This window comes from Rhinolophus hipposideros (assembly GCF_964194185.1).
Source record: "Rhinolophus hipposideros genome assembly, chromosome: X".
NCBI classification, from domain to species: Eukaryota; Metazoa; Chordata; class Mammalia; order Chiroptera; family Rhinolophidae; genus Rhinolophus; species Rhinolophus hipposideros.
In genome coordinates, this window is record NC_138046.1 from 55,180,338 (window position 1) to 55,203,231 (window position 22,894).

At 37.8% G+C, this 22,894-nt stretch overlaps 1 pseudogene across 1 annotated transcript; it reads left to right on the forward strand.

The window, feature by feature from the left end:
• The first annotated feature begins 1,111 nt into the window (after window positions 1–1,111).
• On the forward strand, window positions 1,112–14,713 carry LOC308495017 (T-complex protein 11-like X-linked protein 2; annotated as a pseudogene). The gene is made up of 5 exons (XR_013995407.1): window positions 1,112–1,132; window positions 2,227–2,445; window positions 3,200–3,336; window positions 3,597–3,811; window positions 5,351–14,713. The product of XR_013995407.1 is annotated as a T-complex protein 11-like X-linked protein 2 (transcript).
• The last annotated feature ends 8,181 nt before the right edge of the window (window positions 14,714–22,894 follow it).

A 22,894-nucleotide genomic window follows, 5' to 3' on the forward strand; every position in this document is an offset into this window, starting at 1 on the left:
TTAGTTCTTATTATATTGATATTCCAATGCATAAGTAAGAGTCAGGTAGTAAGTATGAATTGAATACTTCTAATGTTTTTTAATGGGTAAATTTCTTTGTCGGAACCTATATTGCATAGCATTTCTAATTTCGCACCTTAAATGCTTCTGTTATTTTGACACTTTAGGGATTCTATTACTAAAGCACCTTGCTCTGTAAGTGTTTCTCTTGATTTTGACATTCCTTAGTTTGCCCTTGCTTGTTGCCAACAGGTATTCATACCAGGCACAACTTCTCTGAAGGAGGTTTTCTCCAAAACACAGGTCTCCTAGAATCTTCCCCACTGCCTTTGCTGTCCTTGGAGCCTGAATTAGATTTATTTTTCTGCTGGCAGGGTTGCAGATAAAGTAAAACTAGAAGAGTGAAGTTCTGTTAAAGTGACTGGGGGGTTGTGGTAATGATGAGGGGTGAGTAAATGAAGCAGAAAGAATAATACTATTTAGAGCTTGATTTTCATTGTTATTGAAAGCCTTATTCTAGTGCTGTAATGCACAAAGTGTACTGGAAAAGTGGTTGAAATAGAATATCGAGTTGTCTGTTATCTATAGGTAATTGACAATTTACCTTTGGGCTTATAAAATAATACTAATTACAGTTATAGATTCCTAAGGGAAATCTTATTGTCAGATATTTATTCAAAAAACATTTATTGACTACTTACTGGTAGAAGATAGAATGTTGAATGCTGGGGACATAAAGATGAGTAAGAAGCTGGCTTTGCCATCAAGAAACTTCTGTAGAAGGGATAGTAAAATAATAAACAAATACTGTGTAGTGATAGGTTCTCTCACTTCCAGCATATGGAATTCTATGTTCATGCTTAGCTACCTGAGAAGGGTCAGAAAAGACTTTCCTTATAAAGCAATACTTGAGTTGTGTCTTGGAGTATAAATAGGTGCTTTTCAGGTGGTCTAGGGGGGAAAGGATTCTCTTGGGAGTGGAAATGACAAGTCAGAGGCATAGAATGTTGGAATATGATTATGTATTCATTTTAAATAGATTGTTATTGTTAGAGCACAGAGTGTTAGAAGGAGGTAGGCCATAAGGTAGGAGAGGTGGCAGAATAGCATCATGAAGGGTCTTACAAGCCAGGTATCCTGCTGGTGATGGGGAGCCCCTGAAGACTTTACATGAACATGCTATCATGATCAGATATGTATGTTACAAAAAATCATTGATTTTAGCAAGAATATGTGGCATTGTGGGAGTAAGACTTTGTTGGGGCAGGAAGACCATTTTATAGACTATTGCAATAGTCTAGTTAGGAGATGATGGTAGAAGGAGATAGATTCTTGAGATATTTAGGAAGCAAAGTCTCTGGAATTTGGTTACCAAGTGGACAAAAGGGATGAGAGGAAAGTAATTAAGAAGGACTGTAACACACACCACATAAATGATAGTTGGTGATATCTCACAATTGTTGTGTTGGGGGAGGAATTTGACTTTTTAAAATTTATCTTTGTATTGCTTGCAAATTATTTTTAACAAAAGACGTGCATTAATATTGTTTTTTAAAGGGGAAAGGGCTAAGCTACCAATATCCTAATTCCTTTCTGAACATGGTCCACAACTTGAATTAATAATATGGAAAATATTTCATTTTATTTGTATGAGATGAAGCTTAAGAATTGGGATCTTGCTATGACAACACAGTATATCATTCAATTAAACACATTTTCTCTGCACTCCCCACTATGTTTTATGTGTTTCAGGAGCATGTAGATGAATAAGAGAGCCCTTGCCCACAAGGAATTTATACTTTTGAGTCAAAAGGCTATTTTAAGTTATTAATCGTTCCTTTGCCTATTTCATCTTTGCCCTTTGAAGTAAAATAATCTAAAAATATTCTTATTAAAATTGCCCCATCACCTTATGGTGGTGTGTATTTTATATTTTTTATATTAGGCACTTTAAAAATCACTCTCTTGTTTTTATTCGTATCTTTATCTCATTCTGCTCAGAAAATACTATGGCACCACTGTTATGACTGATCCCAATAAAGTTTTGAATTATAATTGGCTCCTAAACAGAGAGAGATAATATTCTCTATAAGAAATTTAGAGACGTATTTTTTGTACCCCCGTAAGATAAGGCTTGGATTTTTTTGTCTTAAGAGGGTTGTTCTTTGGAGAATGTTTGGAGTTCTAAACAGTTTGGCTCTATTGATTTTTTTTCTTCCTGTACAGATCTTGCTATCACTGCTAATACCATGCTAGAACCACTTAAGAAATGAGATTGAAGAAGCTCTGCACATGGATCTCCTAAAGCAGGAAGCAGAGCATGGAGCCCTAGATGTCTCTCATCTCTCTAACTACATTCTCAATTTGATGACCCTGCTATGCGTACCAGTCTGAGATAAAGCAGTGCAGAAACTAAAGAGTACAACATCCTATGCAGTTACTGAGGTGAGAAACTAAATGTACTGTCCTGGAAATCTGAACACCATACCAGAAAACTCTGAGTCAGACACAGTGATACATAGCCCCTGCCTTGTCTAGCTCTCCTATACTGAAGAACTGACCGATACCTCTTTTTTTCTTCCCTGGACTATTGGCTTTTATTTTCCTAGGACAGTCTCTCAGGACTCTTTTGATAATCTTCAGATCATTTGGACCCCTTTTAAAAAATGATGCTGTTGAGAAACTAGAGTACACTAATTCTTTTAAGGATTTCAAACAGCCCTTTCCCAGATGTTCTCCTATGTGTCTTAACTTAAACCTGTGAGGAGACAGGAATGAGGATTCTTTGTTTCACATCTAGAAGAACCAAGACCCAGTAAGGTAAAGTGATATGCCAAATGAGTTAAAAATGCAATCACCATCATTCCAACTATTCATAGAAAGTTGATAGGACTTTGGTAATTTTCCTTCTACTGATTACCCTTTTTCTGAGAAGACAGAGTGGCTATAATGGAAAAAGCTCTAGACTGGTAACTAAAAGGTTAGAAGACATATCTGTCCATAGCTCTGCCAACAATTCACTCTGTAGCATTGGGTCCCTGGCAACAGTGTCTTTATTTGTAAATTGAAATAGGAGTGTTGTTTCAAAGGCTCATTTTAACTCTAAAATACTGTAATTTTATGATTCCTTGCTTGAGTTCCACCCCCCACACACTATATTTTTTTCACAGTGTAAATATTTGATTTCTCCCTATGACAGTGGTATCTTCCATGTTCTGGGTCTGATGAAAATGGACATAGTAAACTATACTATACAGAGCCTTTGACCCTACCTGCAAGAACATTCCATCCAGTATGAGCGAGCTAAATTCCAAGAACTCCTTGACAAGCAGCCTGGTATGTTTACAATTTAAGAACAAGAGAGGGGATTTTTCATCTTGGGTCTGCCTTTTTACAATGATAGAGTATTTTCTTCTTTTTTTTTTTTTTTTTGACTAGAAAATTTCTTCCTTGGGTAAGAAGTAAGGAGAAGGAAAATTTCTCTAAGACAGAAAACATATAAAATCAATTCTTTATTGACTAAGAGTATATCTTAAAGCCTTAGTCTTCATGCCTTGGCGTTTGAAGATACTCACATATTCCCTTTTTGGTCATAGAGCTCCTTGATTGCACCACGCAATGGCTAACCAAAGCAGCAGCAGATCTCACTATACTATCTCTGAATTATCATGACTTTCCCCGCTCCTCCAGCATGGCCTGCTCATGTTCAAACTGGGAAGCTAACAACTCAGAGCTTTCCAGCCCCACTGTGATGATATACAAGGGTTACCTGAACCTTCTCTGGGATCCTGATGATGAAGCGTTCCCTGAGGTAGGAATGTGTGTTAGAGTATTACCTTTTTGTATTTTTGTATTCAATATCTCCACTGGAATCCTCCTTTCCTGACAGTCTACTCTTTGCTGCCTTACCAGACTCTGTTAATGGACAGAATATGATTGTAGCAGATGGAGTCTTGGTTGCAGCAGTTAACCATCATGGCTTCAGTCATGCTAGTGGCCAGAAGTTTCTCTGATAATATTTTATTCAGGTCATCTGAATTTGTGGATAAACTGAAATACATAAACAGTGCCCTGATGGAGGAATTTAACTCTGGGTAAGCTTTGTAGATCTTTCTTAGAGTTGAAAATATTATATGGTTTTTGGGACATAGGCAAGTAATGTATTATTGGTATTCTTCATCAGAAACCACACCAAGGACCCTGGGAACCATCATCAAAGATTGTCAGTATTTTTTGATAAGTAATATTGAGGCCTGTGATACAGAAAAATAAAACTTTTGAAATAGGAGAGTATGGAGGCTAGTTTACTACCAATGATTCATTATCATCTTTGCTAAAAAGGGTGATTATATACTTGAATGGGTGACACTGGATTTGTCTATGTATCTAGATGCTGATCAGTTGGTCAATAATATTGATGCACTACATGATATCATTCACTGCATGCAGGGTACCACAACTAAAGTAAAACCAGGAATTAGAAGTCCAGGTCCATTAATACATTTGCAATTTAATTAGTGAAGTAGGAAAAACAACCGTGAAAACTTCTGAAGAAAATCTTAAAACAATACTTAAAATTTATGGACTAGAAAGTACTGAATACATCCAAGGATGGAACTGAACCCTTGTCCAATTTATCTTGTTTTCCTTAAAGTGGAATATAATACTATATGTATGAATTAGTTGGCACCTTGAGGTAACAGTGAAGGTATTTCACCCATGTATTGGGTCCTGCTGTCTACTAGTGGTGGGGATTGGGGATTCTCCTTTGAGTGGACCTGGCTTCTGGTATGAGTTTCTCTATGTGGCACTCTATATTCTGTGCTTCATTACCTGAGCCTGAAGAGGTTATGCTGAATGTGAGTGAACAAGTGTCTCAGGAAATCCACCAAGGCATTGAAGACATGGACATCACTGCTCTGTGCTGTGAAAGCACATCTCTTATAGTCCAACACCAGAACATTGCCAAGAAGGAGGACTGTGTTTGTAGTATGATTGGTAAGAGCACCATGGTGCTAGTGTGAAGGGGTGGCAAGAATGTGGAGGATGAGCAGGTACACTTAACTCTAGAAGTCAGTTACTAAACCATTTAAAAATAGAAAAGCTTGTTCATCAGGAATATCTTTTGGCTTTAGTTTCCTCATTATAATGTACAGGATTGAAATAGTTCTCTTTCAGTTTGAAGAGTGAATGTATGGTTTTAAGGTAGATCTGTAGCTAGGATATGTAACTTGCAGGTGTGAGATACTGTGCCACCAATTCTACTGTTATTCTTGATCATCTCTAACTATAGTCCAAGATCTACAGAAGAAAACCCTTTCTCTATCCCAAGCTTTATGTTACCATGCAGGCCTCTGCTCCTCTCCAAGAACTGATGCTGACTTTGGCTGTAGGACATATTTTACGCTGGAATGGAAGCAGTGAATTAGGCCAGCTTGCTTTTAACTTTTGCATCTTGACAGTCTTCTTTGGATGTGTGGGCCTGAACATAGTGCAATGACAATAATGCGTGCCCTTAGAATTACAGGTACAATGTCTAGGGTCTTCTTATTAGGTGAAATACACGCCAGGATCTCATTAAGAGTCACAGAATTGGACGTCATCAAAATGACGGCGTGAGGTGAGCCTCTGGAAATCTCCCTTTGAATTTACAACAAATTAAACAGCTATAACTCCACAAAGGACTCCCTGCACAGCAGACAGGCAAGACAAACAGGCTCACTACTGAATTCACCAAAAGGTGGGCAAATTGCACGAGCGGGGGAGAAGGGAAGGGAGTAGTGCAGAGATGGAGCTGTGGGGGCGCAAGACGTAGACCGAGCTCGGTGCTCCGACCTCGCTGCAACCCAAAATTACTGCAGCTGCAGGAGAGGGAATAACTCGGACTGCTAGGGCTCTGTTTATGGCTACAGGGCTGAGGGGACAGCATATTACACGGCTGACCCCAGTGCTCATGGTAGAGACCTCAGAGCAAACACTGAGGTAAGAAGGCTGAAAATGGTGGTTTAAGCACTCACTGCCGCAGAGAATGGAAGACTTATGCACTGAGAGTAGCCACAGCCTCCCCACCTGTCCAGAGCTCACCCTGCCCCAACTTGCCGAGTGCTAGAAGTGGAACAGTAGCAGTGTCAGATCAAAAGAACAGAATATTTCCAGTTCTGAGAACTGTGGTCTGCAGAAACAGATTTGCAGCACAGCTACTTCTGGCAAAGGGGATGGAGCTGTGGAAGCAAGACTGGCTGAGGCGGTGGTAATTGCCATTGCTCTGGGCCACCTCTCACAACTCACCCCACCCCTGTCGCCAACTATCTTGGTAGATCCATGCAGGAGTAAACAGAACTGCTGAAACATATGGGCTCTGTATCTGGTGCATGAAGAGCTTTGCAAATTCAAAAGCTCTACGCATCCCCACAGGGATGCCGAGTCCTAAAACCCAGGCGAACTGTTAAGACAGGAGAAGTCCACCTTCCAGGGAATGCCCCCATTATGTGAGAAGCTGGATAGTGCACAGAAAACATAACACTACAGTGTGAGAGAGAAAAAAGGGCTTCAGTTGGAGAGAAAATACAACATTCTACCAACATGTACTGGAAAACAAACGAAAACCTCTTTCTATCAACCTGTTGCAGAATCCACTCCTGTAGATGTCTAGGAAGAGAAATAATAAATCACTAATTGCCATGAATAACCAAGGGAACAAGACATCTCAGAAAGAAAGTGAAAGTCCAGAAAATGAAGTTAAATATATGGAAATAAGTGACTTAAATGACAGGGAATTCAAGATTGCAGTTCTGAAAAAACTCAACGAGATGCAAGAAAACACAGAAAGGCAGTTCAATGAACTCAGAAACACAAATCAAAGAAAAACATGAGCATTTTACCAAAGAGATTGAAATTTTAAAAAAACAACTAAACAGGATTTCTGCAGATGAAGAAATCAATAGAAGAAATTAAGAATGAAATAGCCATCTTAGGAAGTAGAGTTGACCAGATAGAGGAAAGAATCATCGAAGATAGAAGCCTGGAAATGACACGGATGGAAGACTTGAGGTTTAAAAGAAATGAAAGAACTCTACAAGAACTTTCTGACTCTATCAGAAAGAACAATATAAGAATAACGGGCATATCAGAACGAGAAGAAAGAGATAAGTGAACAGGTAGTATATTCAAACAAATAGTTGATGAGAGCTTCCCAAACTTGTGGAAACAACTGGATCCTCGATTCTAAGAAGCAAATAGAACACCTAATTACCTCAACCCCGACAGGCCTTCTCCAAGGCACATTGTATTGAAGCTGTCTAAAACCAATGACAAGGAAAGAATCCTAAAGACAGCCAGGGAAAAGAAGACGGTAACGTACAAAGGAAAGCCCATTAGCTTATCAGATTTCTCAGCAGAAACTCTACAAGCCAGGAGGGAGTAGAACCAAACATTCACAATATTGAAAGAGAGAAATTATAAGCCAAGAATAATATATCCAGCAAAGATATCCTTTAGATATGAAGGAGGATAAGAGACATTTCCAGATATACAGAAGCTGAGGGAATTTTCTAATACATGACCTGCACTACAAGACATACTAAAGTAGGCTATTCGACCACCATCAACAGGGACAATTTGTGGCAACAAAACATAATAAGGGGGAGAGTAAAGGCCTGAACCAGAATATGGGAATGGAGAAGGTAAGTGTGCTGAAGAAAATGGAATAATCTAAATATCAAACTTTCTTTTACATAAACTTCATGATAACCACTCAAAAAAAAACTCCAGAACTGAAATACATACTGTAATAAAAGAAGAATTAGAGGGAAACATCATAGAAAACCACCACACAGAAATAATAGACAACAACAAAAAGGCAAAGAAACAATGGAGACGCAGTCTTATGAGAAAACTAAAGATAGAATGATAGGAAATCCTCATATATCAATAATCACCCTAAATGTAAATGGACTGAACTCACCAATAAAAAGGCACAGATTAGCAGATTGCATTAAAAAACAAAACCCAACCATATGCTGTCTCCAAGAGACACATCTCTGCTACAAGGACAAGTATGGAATCAAAGTGAAGGGGTGCAAATTCGCACTCCAAGCAAATGGTATCCAGATAAATCAGGTGTAGCTATAATGTTATCAGATGAAACAGACTTCAGGGTGAAAAAGATAACAAGAGACAAAGATGGACAAAGATGGAAAATTACTTGAAGGTGCGCGCTGATTGCGAGCAGAGGAGGAGGCAGGACAGCGAAGTGGAAGCGCCCCACCTGCCCCCATGGCGGAGCAGAGGCCGGAGGGCGACCGCCGCGCGGTGCCCAGGACGTAGCGGAGACTCGTGGAAGGTTTGCTTTGGGGTGCGCTAGTTGGGCAAGCGGGGGAGGAGAGAGGGCTGCGAAGTGGAAACGCACCCCCCCCTCACGGTGATTTGCTTTGTTCTGTCTTTATTTCTTTGATATCATTGCCTATGTTGAGTGGGGATTGTCGGTTATATTTTACATGTGAATGTACTTGATTTGTTTTCTTTGTTGTTGTTGTTGTACTTGGTAACTTGATTTGTGCTGAAACTGCCCTAACAGGGCCCAGCTTAAGAGGCACAAGATCCAACATATCCAGAAGCCAACTCTGGACCAAACCAGAGTACTACCGGGTTTGACCTACAAGTCACACACCCAGAGGGAATTCTCTGAAGGCACAAGAGCCCATAGAGGCCAAACCTCATTTAAGTGGCCAACCCTCACCCAGCAGAACACCCTGCGGTGGGCAGAGCCAAGTTTCACAACTAGACGGCCTAGGAGTTAAACCCACCTACTCACAAGCAAAAAGCAATTAAAGTTCTTCTTGAACAGGACAATATACTAAACACACGAGCCACCTGTGGAGCACATGCAGAGGAGAAGAACAAAGTAGTCCACGTCAAATATAAAGGCCACATACTACATAAGATAACCCAGCAAGAACTAAGAGCTCTAGGGGATCTTCCTAATACATCAAAGCAAACACAGAGAGTCAGTCAGAATGGGGAGACAAAGAAACATGTACCAAAGAAAAGAACAGAAGAAACCTCCACAACTGGAACCAAATGAAGCAGAGGTAACCAACCTGTCAGAGACAGAGTTCAGAACACTGGTGATAAGAATGTTTAAGGAGCTTAGAGAAGACATAAAGAAGGATATAGAAATCATAAAGAACAACCAGTTAGAACTAAAAAAGGATGTAGAAATCTTAACGAACAACCAGCTAGAACTAAAGAACATAATTACCGAAATAAGAACTCACTTGAAGGAATGACCAGCAGGTTAGATGAAGCAGAGGATCGAATCACCGACTTAGAAGACAAGTTAGCAGAGATCACTCAAACTGAACAACAGAAACAAAAAAGAATAAAAAACAATGAAGATGGGTTAAGAGACCTCTGGGATAACATCAAGCTCAACAACATGCGCATCATAGGAATACCAGAAGGCGAAGAGAGGAAGCAAGGGATTGAGAACATATTTGAGGTAATAATGTCCTAAAACTTCCCTAACCTGATGAAGGAAACCAACATACAAGCCCAGGAAGTGCAGAGAGTTCCAACCAGGATAAACCCAAACAGGCCCACACCAAGACACATAGTTAAAATGGCAAAGCTTAAAGACAAAGAGAGAATCTTAAAAGCAGCAAGAGAAAGGCAGAAGGTTACATACAAGGGAACTCCCATAAGACTATAAAATGACTTTTCTACAGAAACATTGAAGGCCAGGAGGGAGTGGCAGGAGATATTCAAAGTGATGGAACACAAAGGCCTACAACCTAGATTGCTTTACCCAGCAAGGCTATCATTTAAAGTTGATGGAGAGATAAAGAGCTTCCCAGAAAGGAACAAACTGAAAGAATTTATTACCACCAAGCCAGCATTGCAAGAAATACAACAAGGACTTTTGTAAATAGAAGAAAGATGAAAACAATTTACTACAAATTTAAATATGGCAATAACTATGTACTATCAATAATCACTTTAAATGTAAACGGATTAAATGCTCCAATCAAGAGACATAGTGTGGCTGAGTGCATAAGGAAGCAAGACCCTTGTATATGCTGTATACAAGAGACTCATTTCAGATCAAAAGACACACACAGGCTGAAAGTGAAGGGTTGGAGTAACATATTTCATGCAAATGGAAGCGAAAAAAAAGCTGGAGTTGCAATACTTATATCTGACAAAATAGACTTTAAAATGAAGACCATATTAAAAGAAAAAGATGGGCACTATATAATAATAAAGGGATCAATTTGACAAGAGGACATAACCCTAGTAAACATCTATGCACCTAACATAGGAGCACCTAAATATATAAAACAGGTACTGATGGACATAAAGACAGAGATCAACAGCAACACTATAATAGTAGAGGACTTCAACACACCTCTGACAACAAGGGACAGGTCCTCCAGACAGAAAATCAATATGGAAACAACAGCCTTAAATGATACTTTGGACCACTTGGATTTAATCGACATTTTCAGAGCATTTCACCCCAATGCTGCAGAATACACGTCCTTCTCAAGTGCACATGGAACATTTTCCAAGATAGATCATATGTTAGAACACAAAACAAGCCTTGATAAATTTAAGAAAATTGAAATCATACCAGTTGTCTTCTCTGACCACAGTGCTATGAAATTAGAAATGAACTACAGGAAAAAAAAAAAAAAAACAGGAAGACACACCAATTCATGGAGGCTGAATAACATGTTAGTAAATAATGATTGGGTCAAGTAGCAGATCAAAGAAGAAATCAAAAGATATCTCGAGACAAATGAGAATGAGAACACGACGACCCAAAATCTATGGGATACTGCGAAAGCAGTCCTAAGAGGGAAGTTCATAGCACTGCAGGCCTACCTAAAGAAACAAGAAACATCACTAATTGACAGTTTATCTTCATACTTAAGGGATTTGGAAAAAGAACAGCAAAATAAGCCCAAAGGGAGCACAAGGAAGGAGATAATAAGGATCAGAGCAGAAATAAATGAAATAGAAACCAGAAAAACAATACAAAAGATCAATGAATCCAAGAGTTGGTTCTTAGAGAAGATAAACAAAATTGACAAACTTTAGCCAGACTCATTAAAAAAAGGAGAGAGAGGACCCAAATTAATAAAATCAGAAATGGAAGAGGAGAAGTGACAACAGACACCACAGAAATACAAAAAAATTTAAGAAATTACTATGAGCAACTATATGCCAACAAATTTGACAATCTGGAAGAAATGGACAATTTTCTAGAGGCGCACAACCTTCCAAGGTTAACTCAAGAAGAAACAGAAAGCCTGAACAGTCTATTACCACCACGGAAATTGAATCAGTAATCAATAATCTCCCAACAAACAAAAGCCCTGGACCAGATGGCTTTACAGGTGAATTTTTCAAAACGTTCAAAACAGAATTATCACCTATTCTCCTCAAGCTCTTCTAAAACATCCAGAAGGAAGGAAGACTCCCACTTTTTACGAAGCCACTATCACCCTGATCCCAAAAGCAGACAAAGACACCACAAAAAATGAAAACTACAGGCTGATATCTCTAATGAACATAGATGCAAAAATTCTCAACAAAATATTAGTGAACAGAATTCAGCAATACATTAAAAAGATCATACACCATGATCAAGTGGGATTCATCCCTGGTATGCAGGGGTGGTTCAACATCCGCAAATCAATTAGTGTGATACACCACATTAACAAAATGAAAAATAAAAATTACATGATCATATCAATAGATGCAGAAAAAGCATTTGATAAAATACAGCAAACTTTTATGATAAAAACCCTTAAGAAAGTGGGAATAGAGGGATCATATCTCAGCATAATAAAGGCCATATATGACAAACCACATCTAACATCATACTCAATGGGGAAAAGCTAACACCATTCTCCCTAAGATCAGGAACAAGACAAGGTTGCCCATTTTCTCCACTTCTATTCCACATAGTGCTGGAAGTTCTAGCCACAGCAATCAGACAAGAGAAAGAAATAAAAGGCATCCAAATGCCTTTTAGTAAAATTATCACTATATGCATATGATATGATACTATATATAGAGAACCCTAACGACTCCACCAAGAAACTATTAGAACTGATAGACGAATTTAGTAAAGTAGCAGGATATAAAATTAATATTCGGAAATCAGTTGCATTTGTATATACCAATGATAAAATAGCAGAAGGAGAAATTAAAAAAACAATTCCATTTACAATTGCTCCAAAGACTATAAAATACCTGGGAATAAATCTAACCAAAGATGTAAAAGATCTGTACTCAGAAAATTATATGACACTGACTGAAGAAAGAAATGAAGGAAGACATAAATAGATGGAAACACATTCCATGTTCATGGATAGGAAGAATTAATATAGTTAAAATGTCCATACTGCCTAAGGCAATATACATATTCAACGCAATTCCTATCAAACTACCAACGACGTTTTTCACAGAAATAGAACATATAATCCTGAAATTTATATGGGACCATAAAAGACCCCGGATAGCCTCAGCAATCTTGAGAAATAAGAACAAAGTGGGAGGTATAACGATACCTGCTATCTGTCACCATGTACCAAAATTAGTTCAAAATGGATCAAAGACTTAAGCATAAGACCTGAGACAATAAACTGCATAGAAGAAAACATAGGTATTAAACTTATTGACCTTGGGTTCAAAGAGCATTTTATGAATTTGACTTGAAAGGCAATGGAAGCACAAGCTAAAATAAATGAATGGGACTATATGAAACTTAAAAGCTTCTGCACAGCAAAAGAAACCATCGGCAAAATAAAGAGGCGACCAACTGAATGGGAGAAGTTTTTGCACACAGTGCCTCCGATAAGGGGCTAATATCCAAAATATACAAGGAAAACTCATGAAACTCAACAACAAAAAATAAACAACCCAATTGAGAAATGGGCAAAGGACCTGAAGAGACATTTCTCCAAAGAGGATATACAAATGGCAAATAGACAAATGGAAAAATGCTCAACATCACTAATCATCAGAGAAAAGCCAATAAAAACCACAATGAGATATCACCTCACCACAGTCAGAATGGCTATCATCAACAAGACAAATAGTAACAAGTGTTGGAGAGGCTGTGGAGAAAAAGGAACCCTCATACACTGTTGGTGGGAATGCAGCCTGGTGCAGCCGCTATGGAAGGCAGTGTAGATGTTCCTCATAAAATTACGAATAGAATTACCATATGACCCAGCAATCCCTCTCCTGGGTATCTACCAAAAATATCTGAAAACATTTATCCATAAAGACACGTGTGCTCCAATGTTCATTGCAGCTATGTTTACAGTGGCCAAGACATGGAAACAACCAAAATGTCCTTCGATAGATGAATGGATAAAGAAGTTGTGGTATATATACACAATGAAATACTATTCGGCGGTAAGAAAAGATGATATAGGAACATTTGTGACAACATGAATGGATCTTGATAGTATAATGCTAAGTGAAATAAGTCAGACAGAAAAAGCAGAGAACCATATGATTTCACTGAAATGTCATATATAAACTAAAAACAACAAAAGATCACGACAAACAAATGAGAATTAAAAACTCATAGACACAGACAATAGTTTAATGGTTACCAGAGGGTTAGGGGGGTGGGTGGTGGGAGATTGGAGATTATGGTAAAGGGGAACAAATATATGATGGTGGAAAGAGAACTGACTCTGGGTGGTGGACACACAATGAGATTTATAGATGATGTAATACAGAATTGTTCACCTGAAATCTATGTAATTTTACTAACAATTTTCACCCCTATAAATTAAAAAACAAAAAGACTAATGATCAATTGAGATATTTCCAGTTAATGCATACTGAAAGAAATTTTAAATAGCACTATTCTATAAGAAATACTAAACAGAATTATTTAGGCTGAAATAAAGGACAGTGGATGGTAACTTAAGTCCACATGAAGAAATGAGGAGCATGGCAAGGTAACTAAATAGGTAAATTTAAAAGGCAGAGTAGTAAGCCAAATAATGGCCTCCCAAAAGATATGAATGTCTAAATCCTGTAACCTATGAATGTTACTTTACATGGAAAAAAGGGACTTTGCAGGTGTGATGAAATTAAGGATCTTGAGATGGAGAGAGTATCCTGGATTATCTGGTTAGTCCCCAAATATAATCACAAGTGTTCTTATAAGAGAGAAACAGAGGTAAATTTGACACAGCAGCAGAAGAAAGCAATGTGATGATGAGCGTAGAGAGACACTTGAAGATGCCATTCTACTGGCTTTGGAGATGGAAGAAGGAGACCTAAGCCAAGGAATTTGGCTTCAGAAGCTGGAAAAGGCAGAGAAATGGATTGTCCTCTAAATCCTCCAGAGGCCATATAGCCCTGCTAATACCTTGACTAAACCATGTGAAACTATTTCAAATTTATGACCTCCAGCATTATAAGTGTATACATTTCTGTTATTTTAAGCCACTAAGTTTCTGGTACTTTGTTACAGCAGCAATAGGAAATTAATACAAAAATTATAAATGTGTATTTGTTTGTAATTATTTCCTCTTTTATTAGATTTAAAAAGAAAACTGCATAAAACAATAATTATAAAACTGTTTATTTACCATATGATCTCACTTATATGCGGAATCTAAAGAAGAGAATAAATGAATGAACTAATCAGAAACAGTTTTGGAGACAAAGGAAAAACTGAGGGTTGTTAGATGGGCGGGGGGGTGGGGATAAGGGGGAAGGTGAGGGAATTAGAAAACAGTCGGTAACCACAAGATGGCCATGGGGTTATGAAAATTAATTTGGGGAACATAATCAATAATGTTGTAAAGATTTTGTAGGGTATCCGATGGACACATGTCCCATTTGGGAGACCACCTCAGGAAAGATGTAGATGCCTGATCACTACAATGTACACCTGAAGCTGAACAATAATGAATGCCAACCATATATATATATATATATATATATACTTACAAGAGGTGGAGTACAACGTTGGGAGTGGAGACAGTGGAAATGTGATGGCTCGGTGCGATGTCAGAGAGATAATGGATGGGGGTGTCCACAGTGTGAGGGATATAAATGATAAACGTCTAAGTATTACTTTGTCTTGTGCACCTGAAACTAATAAAAAAAACACCTGTTTATGGACTTATGATGGCTAAAGACATAGTTTCTATGACAATTATAGAAAAGAATGAAGTAGGGAATGGAGGTATACTAGAACAAACTTTTTATACCACTGAAATTGTTAGAACTGGTAAAATTAGATTGTTTAAAGTTAAGAGGTTAATTTTAATCCCTAGGGAAACCACTAAGAAAATAATTTTTTAAATCTTGTAAAAAAATAACAAGAACATTTAAATGGCGCACTAAAAATATATTTTAAAAATAATATAATAGTGGAGAAATACAGGAACAAAAACATACAGAAGATATAGAAAACAAATAGTAAAGTGGGATGTATAAATTCTCTTTTATCCATGTTTACAGTAAATGCAAATTGATTAAATACTCCATTCAAAAGGCAGAAATTAGCAAAATTGGGGGGGGCAGAAAGCATGATCCAAATATATACTGTCTACAAGACAAACATTTTGGATTCAAAGAAACAAATTAGAATGAAAGTGAAATGTTGGAAAAATATATGCCATTCAAAGGGTAATGAAAAGAGGAGTGACTATTTTAGTATCAGACAAAATAGACTTTAAGACCAAAAACAATATTATTGGAGAAGAAAAAAGGTGATTTAAAATAATAACAAGGTCAATCCATCATAACTGTATTTAAATATAAACATATATGAACACCAAATACATAAAGCAAAAACTGACAGAATAAAAGGGAAAAACAATTTCATGACAGTACCTGGAGACTTCAAAACAACACTTTCAAAATTGGGTGGAACAAGTAGGAAACATCAACAAGGAAATAGGACACTTGAATAAAATTACAAACCAACTAGCATAACGGTAGAATACTCCAAGCAACATTAGAATACACATTCTTGTCAAGCACCCATGGAACATTCTCCTGGATAAATCATATACTAGGCCATAATAAAATGCTATATAAATTTAAAAGGATTGAAGACATACAAAGAATATTCTCTGATTATAATGGAATAAAATTAGTCATCAACAACACAAAAAATTTGGAAAATCTACAAATATGTAGAGATTAAATAACATACTTCCATTTACTAAGAAGAAATCATGAGAGAAACTAGAAAGTACTCTGAGACAGATGAAAACAAAAACACAACATACCAAAATTTATAGGAGGTAAGTAAGCAGCGCTTAGAGGGAAATTTAAGCTGTAAATGCTTATATTAAAAGCATTGATTAAAATCAATCATTTAAATTTCCATCTTAAAACACTATAAAAAGAAAAGCAGCTTAAACCCTAAGAAATCAGAAGGAAGGATTAGAGTGGAAATACATGAAATAGAGAATAGAAACAAAATAGGGAAAACTATTAAAACCAAAAGATAGTTCTTTGGAGAAAAAAAAAAAAGACAAAACTATAGCTAAACTGACCAAGAAAAAAAAGATGAGGATTCAAATTTCCAAAATCAGGAATGAAAGAGGGCACATCACTCCCAACTCTACAGATTTAAAAAGGGATTATAGGGTACTACTATGAGCAACTGTATGACAAAAAATAAGACAAGATGGATGAAATGGACAAATTCCAATAAAGACACAAACTGACAAAACTGATAAATAGAAATAGAAAGAAAAGTAACATTATTGAAAATGGCAGGGTATTGAAATCCAGGACTTTGTTCTTCCCCAAAAGCAATTAATGACTTGGCAAAAAAAATAGAATCTATTTTTGCACAACTCTGGAATCAAGTCAAAAAATTACAACAACCAGGAGGAAATTTGGTCAAGAAAAAAGCTGCTACTTTGTATATAGACGGTTGGAGAAATTTATTTTTTTAATTGAAGCAACATTGCATAATAACATTATACAAGGTTTAGGTGTACAACATTATAATTCAATATCTGTATACACTATAGCATGCTCACCACCACACATTTGATCTCTTTTACCTATTTCACCCTCTCCTCACCCCATTTCTCCTCTGTTAATCACCAATCTGTCGTCTGTATCTATGTTTGTTTTTGTTTTGTTTTGTTTATTTGTTTAGTTTTTGTTTTATATTCCACAAGAAATAATAAGTGTTGGAGAGCTTGTGGAGAACAAGGAACCCTCATACACTGTTCGTGGGAATGCAGACTGGTGCAGCTGTTATGGAAGGCAGTGTGGAGGTTCCTCAAAAAATTACAAATAGAATTACCATATGACCCAGAAATCCCTCTCCTGGGTATCTACCCCAAAAATCTGAAAACATTTATACATAAAGACACGTGTGCTCCAATGTTCATTGCAGCTTTGTTTACAGGGGCCAAGACATGGAAACAACCAAAATGTCCTTCGATAGATGAATGGATAAAGAAGTTTTGGTATATGTACACAATGGAATACTATTCGGCAGTAAGAAAAGATGATATAGGAACATTTGTGACAACATGGATGGATCTTTAGAGTATAATGCTAAGCGACATAAGTCAGACAGAAAAAGCAGAGACCCATATAATTTCACTGATATGTGGTATGTAAACCAAAAACAACAAAAGAACAAGACAAACAAATGAGAAACAAAAACCCATAGACACAGACAATAGTTTAGTGGTTACCAGAGGGTAAGGGGGGAGGGGGCTGGGAGATGAGGGTAAAGGGGGATCAAATATATGGTGATGGAAGGAGAACTGACTCTGGGTGGTGAACACACAATGGGATTAGTAGATGATGCAATACAGAATTGTACACCTGAAATCTATGTAATTTTACTAACAATTGTCACCCCAATAAATTTTTTTTAAAAAAAGAAGTCCATGTGGAATATATGCTCAGAAAATGTCAGAGAAGACCTTACACATTCACCTTGGGCTTGTCTCCAGGCTCTACATAAGCAGAAAGTAAAGCTTTATTTAAAAAACTTCTCCAACTCAGAGCTCATCAGCAAAGACAGGGAAAGTACCTTTCTTTCTTGTTTTTTTTTTTTTTTTTTTTTTTTGTTGTTGTTAGCTGTAGGCTTTTAAAGTAACTCTTTCCAAACACCAGTTGACCACTGAACTAATGATACACAGGGACACACATGACAAAGAATCCAGAAGTTACAAAAGTATTTTAAAAAATCACTAAACAAGGAAACAACAACCCACAACAAAGAGCAGCAACAAAACCTGGGAAGTGGGAGGATATGATTTCTAGAGCTGACACTTTCTAATATTCAGAACATCCAGATTCCAACACAAATTGTGAGGCATATGAAGAAACAGAAAAGTATGGTCCATTGACATGAAAGAAAAAAACAATAGTAAAATTGAGAGAAAAAAATGGCGGCGTGAGGTGAGCCTCTGTAACGCTCCCCTGGAATTTACAACGAATCGGACAACAATAACTCCACAAAGGACTCCTTGCACAGCAGACAGGCAAGACGAAGAGGCCGACTACTGAATTCACCTCCAGGTGGGTGAATCGCGCGAGCGGGGGAGGAGGGAGAGGAGAAGTGCGGAGACGGAGCCGCGCGGGCGCAGTACACAGACCTAGCTCAGTGCTCTGAGCTCGCTGCTCCCGGAACTACCGCCGTTGCGGGAGAGGGAAGGACTCGGACTGCTAGGGCTCCGCTTACGGCCCGCAGGGCTGAGGGGGCAGCATATAACACGGCTGAACCCAACGCTCGCTCACGGCAGACCTCGGAGCAAAGACTGAGGGAAGAGGGCTGAAATCAGTGGTTTAAGCCCTCACTGTCGAGCGGAGAACGGAAGCCCTAGGCACGGAGACTAGCCGCCCCCTCCCTACCCTCCCAGAGCTCGCCCCGCCCCCACCTGCCCGGTGCTAGAAGCGATAAAGTAGCAGTGTCGGATCAAAGGACAGAATATTTGCTGCTCTGAGAACTGTGGACCGCAGACACAGATTCGCAGCTCAACTAGTTCCGGCAAAGGGGAGGGAGCTGTGGAAGCAGGACTGGCTGTGGTGGTGGTCGCCGCCATTGCTCTGGGCCACCTCTCACAACTCACCCCGCCCCTGGCCCCACCTATCTGGGCGGATCCCTGCAGGAGTAAACAGAACTGCTGAAACAAACGGGCTCTGAATCTGGTGCAGAAAGAGCTTTGGAACTCCAAAAGCTCTTCGCATACCTATCAACCTGTTGCAGAAGACACTCCTGTAGATGTCTAGGAAGAGAAATAGTAAATCAGTGATTGCCATGAATAACCAAGGCAACAAGATAGCTCAGAAAGAAAGTGAAAAGTCTCCAGAAAAGGAACTTAGAGATATGGACCTTTGTGATTTAAATGACAGAGAATTCAAGATCGCAATTCTGAAAAAACTGAACGAGATGCAAGAAAACACAGAAAGGCAGTTTAATGAACTCAGAAACACAATCAAAGAACACCATGAGCATTTTACAAAAGAGATTGAAATCTTGAAAAAGAACCAAATAGAATTTCTGGAGATTAAGAACTCAATAGAAGAAATTAACAATAAAATATCCAGCTTAGGTAGTAGAGTTGACCAGATGGAGGAAAGAATCAGTGACATCGAAGATAGGAACCTGGAATTTACACAGAGGGAAGAAGAAAGAGACTTGAGACTTAAAAGAAATGAAAGAACTCTACAAGAACTTTCTGACTCCATCAGAAAGAGCAATATAAGAATAATGGGCATACCAGAAGGAGAAGAAAGAGGGAAGGGAACAGAGAATATATTCAAACAAATCGTCGATGAGAACTTCCCAAACTTGTGGACAGAACTGGATCCTCGAATCCAAGAAGCAAATAGAACACCTAATTACCTCAATCCCAACAGGCCTTCACCAAGGCACATTGTATTGAAGCTGTCTAAAATCAATGATAAAGAAAGAATCCTCAAGGCAGCCAGGGAAAAGAAGACGGTAACTTACAAAGGAAAGCCCATTAGATTATCATCAGATTTTTCAGCAGAAACTCTACAAGCTAGGAGGGAATGGAACCAAATATTCAAACTATTGAAAGAGAGAAATCATGAGCCAAGAATAATATATCCAGCAAAGATCTCCTTTAGATATGAAGGAGGAATAAAGACCTTTCCAGACATCCAGAAGCTGAGGGAATTTTCTAATACACGACCTGCACTACAAGAAATACTAAAGGAGGCTATTAGACCACCATCAACAGGGACAACTTGTGGCAACCAAAACATAAAAAGGGGGAGCGTAAAGGCCTGAACTGGAATATGGGAATAGAGAAAGTAAGCGGACTGAAGAAACTGGAATACTCTAAATATCAAACTTTCTTTTACATAAACTCAAGGGTAAAAACTCAAAAAACATCCAAATCTGAAATATATACTGTAATAAAAGAAGAAACAGAGGGAAACATCATAGAATACTACCACACAGAAATAACAGACAACAACAAAAAGGCAAAGAAACAATGGAGACACAGCCTTACCAGAAAACTAAAGACAGAATGACAGGAAATCCTCACATATCAATAATCACCCTAAATGTAAATGGACTGAACTCACCAATAAAGAGACACAGAGTAGCAGATTGGATCAAAAAACTAAACCCAACCATATGCTGCCTACAAGAGACACATCTCAGCTACAAGGACAAGCATAGACTCAAAGTGAAAGGGTGGAAATTGACACTTCAAGCAAATGGTACCCAGAAAAAATCAGGTGTAGCCATAATGATTTCCGATGAAACAGACTTCAGGGTGAAAAAGATAACAAGAGACAAAGATGGACATTTCATAATGGTAAAGGGGACTATACAACAAGAAGACATAACAGTCATCAATATTTATGCCCCCAATCAGGGAGCACCGAAATATACCAAGCAACTACTAACAGAATTAAAGGGAGAAATTGACCAAAACACAATTATACTAGGGGACTTAAATACATCATTGACAGCTATGGATAGATCATCCAAACAGAAGATAAATAACGAAATCGCAGCCCTAAATGACACATTAGATGAATTGGACATAATTGACATATATAGAGCACTTCATCCTAAAACATCAGACTATACATTCTTTTCTAGTGTACATGGAACATTCTCAAGGATAGACCATATATTGGGACACAAAATCAGCCTCAGCAAATTTAAGAAGATTGAAATCATACCAAGCATATTCTCTGATCACAAAGCTTTGAAATTGGATATCAACTGCAAAAAGAAAGCAGGAAAAAACACAAATACATGGAGATTAAACAACATACTTTTAAAGAAGGACTGGGTCAAAGAAGAAATTAGAGGAGAGCTCAAAAGATACATAGAAACAAATGACAATGAAAATACATCCTACCAAAATTTTTGGGATGCCGCGAAAGCAGTTTTAAGAGGGAAATTTATATCATTACAGGCCTATCTCAAGAAACAAGAAAAATCCCAAATAAATAACCTCATGTTACACCTTAAAAAACTAGAAAAAGAAGAACAAGCGAAACCCAAGGTCAGCAGAAGAAAGGAAATAACAAAAATCAGAGCAGAACTAAATGAAATAGAGAACAAAAAGACAATAGAAAAAATTAATGTGACAAAAAGCTGGTTCTTTGAAAAGATTAACAAAATCGACAAACCCTTGGCTAGACTCACTAAGATAAAAAGAGAGAAGACACTACTTAACAAAATCAGAAATGAAAAAGGGGAAGTTATCACGGACACCACAGAAATACAAAGGATTATCCAAGAATACTATGAAGGACTATATGCCACCAAATTTAATAACTTAGAAGAAATGGACAAGTTCTTAGAAACATATAGCCTTCCAAGGCTGAACCGAGAAGAAGTGGAAAATCTAAACAGGCCGATCACCAGTAACGAAATTGAATCAGTCATCAAAAACCTTCCCAAAAGCAAAACTCCTGGACCAGATGGCTTCACCAGTGAATTCTACCAAACCTTCAAAGAGGATCTAATACCAATCCTGCTCAAACTCTTCCAAAAAATTGAAGAAGAGTCAGTACTCCCTAACTCATTTTATGAGGCCAACATTACCCTGATACCAAAACCTGGTAAGGACAACACAAAAAAAGAAAACTACAGACCTATATCTCTGATGAATACAGATGCTAAAATCCTAAACAAAATTCTAGCAAATCGAATACAACAATGCATTAAAAAGATTATTCATCACGACCAAGTGGGGTTCATCCCCGGGGCACAAGGATGGTTCAACATTCGCAAATCCATCAATGTGATACATCACATAAACAAAATAAAGGACAAAAACCATATGATTCTATCAATTGATGCAGAAAAAGCATTTGATAAGATACAACATCCATTTATGATTAAAACACTTACTAAAATTGGTATAGAAGGAAAATACCTCAACATAATAAAGGCCATATACGACAAGCCCTCAGCTAACCTCATAATTAATGGGGAAAAGCTGAAGCCCTTTGCTCTACGTTCAGGAACACGACAAGGTTGTCCCCTATCACCTCTGCTTTTCAACATAGTGTTGGAAGTCCTCGCCAGAGCTATCAGGCAAGAGAAAGAAATAAAAGGCATCCAAATTGGGAATGAAGAAGTTAAATTGTCACTCTTTGCAGATGACATGATGCTATACATAGAAAACCCTAAAGACTCCACCAAAAAGCTATTAGAAACAATCAATGAATATAGTAAAGTTGCTGGCTACAAAATCAACGTACAAAAGTCCATTGCTTTCCTATATACCAACAATGAAATCTCAGAAAAAGAGATAGAAAAAACAATTCCTTTTGCAATTGCAGCAAAAAGAATAAAATACCTAGGAATAAACTTAACCAAGGATGTGAAGGATTTATATGCTGAAAACTATAAGAC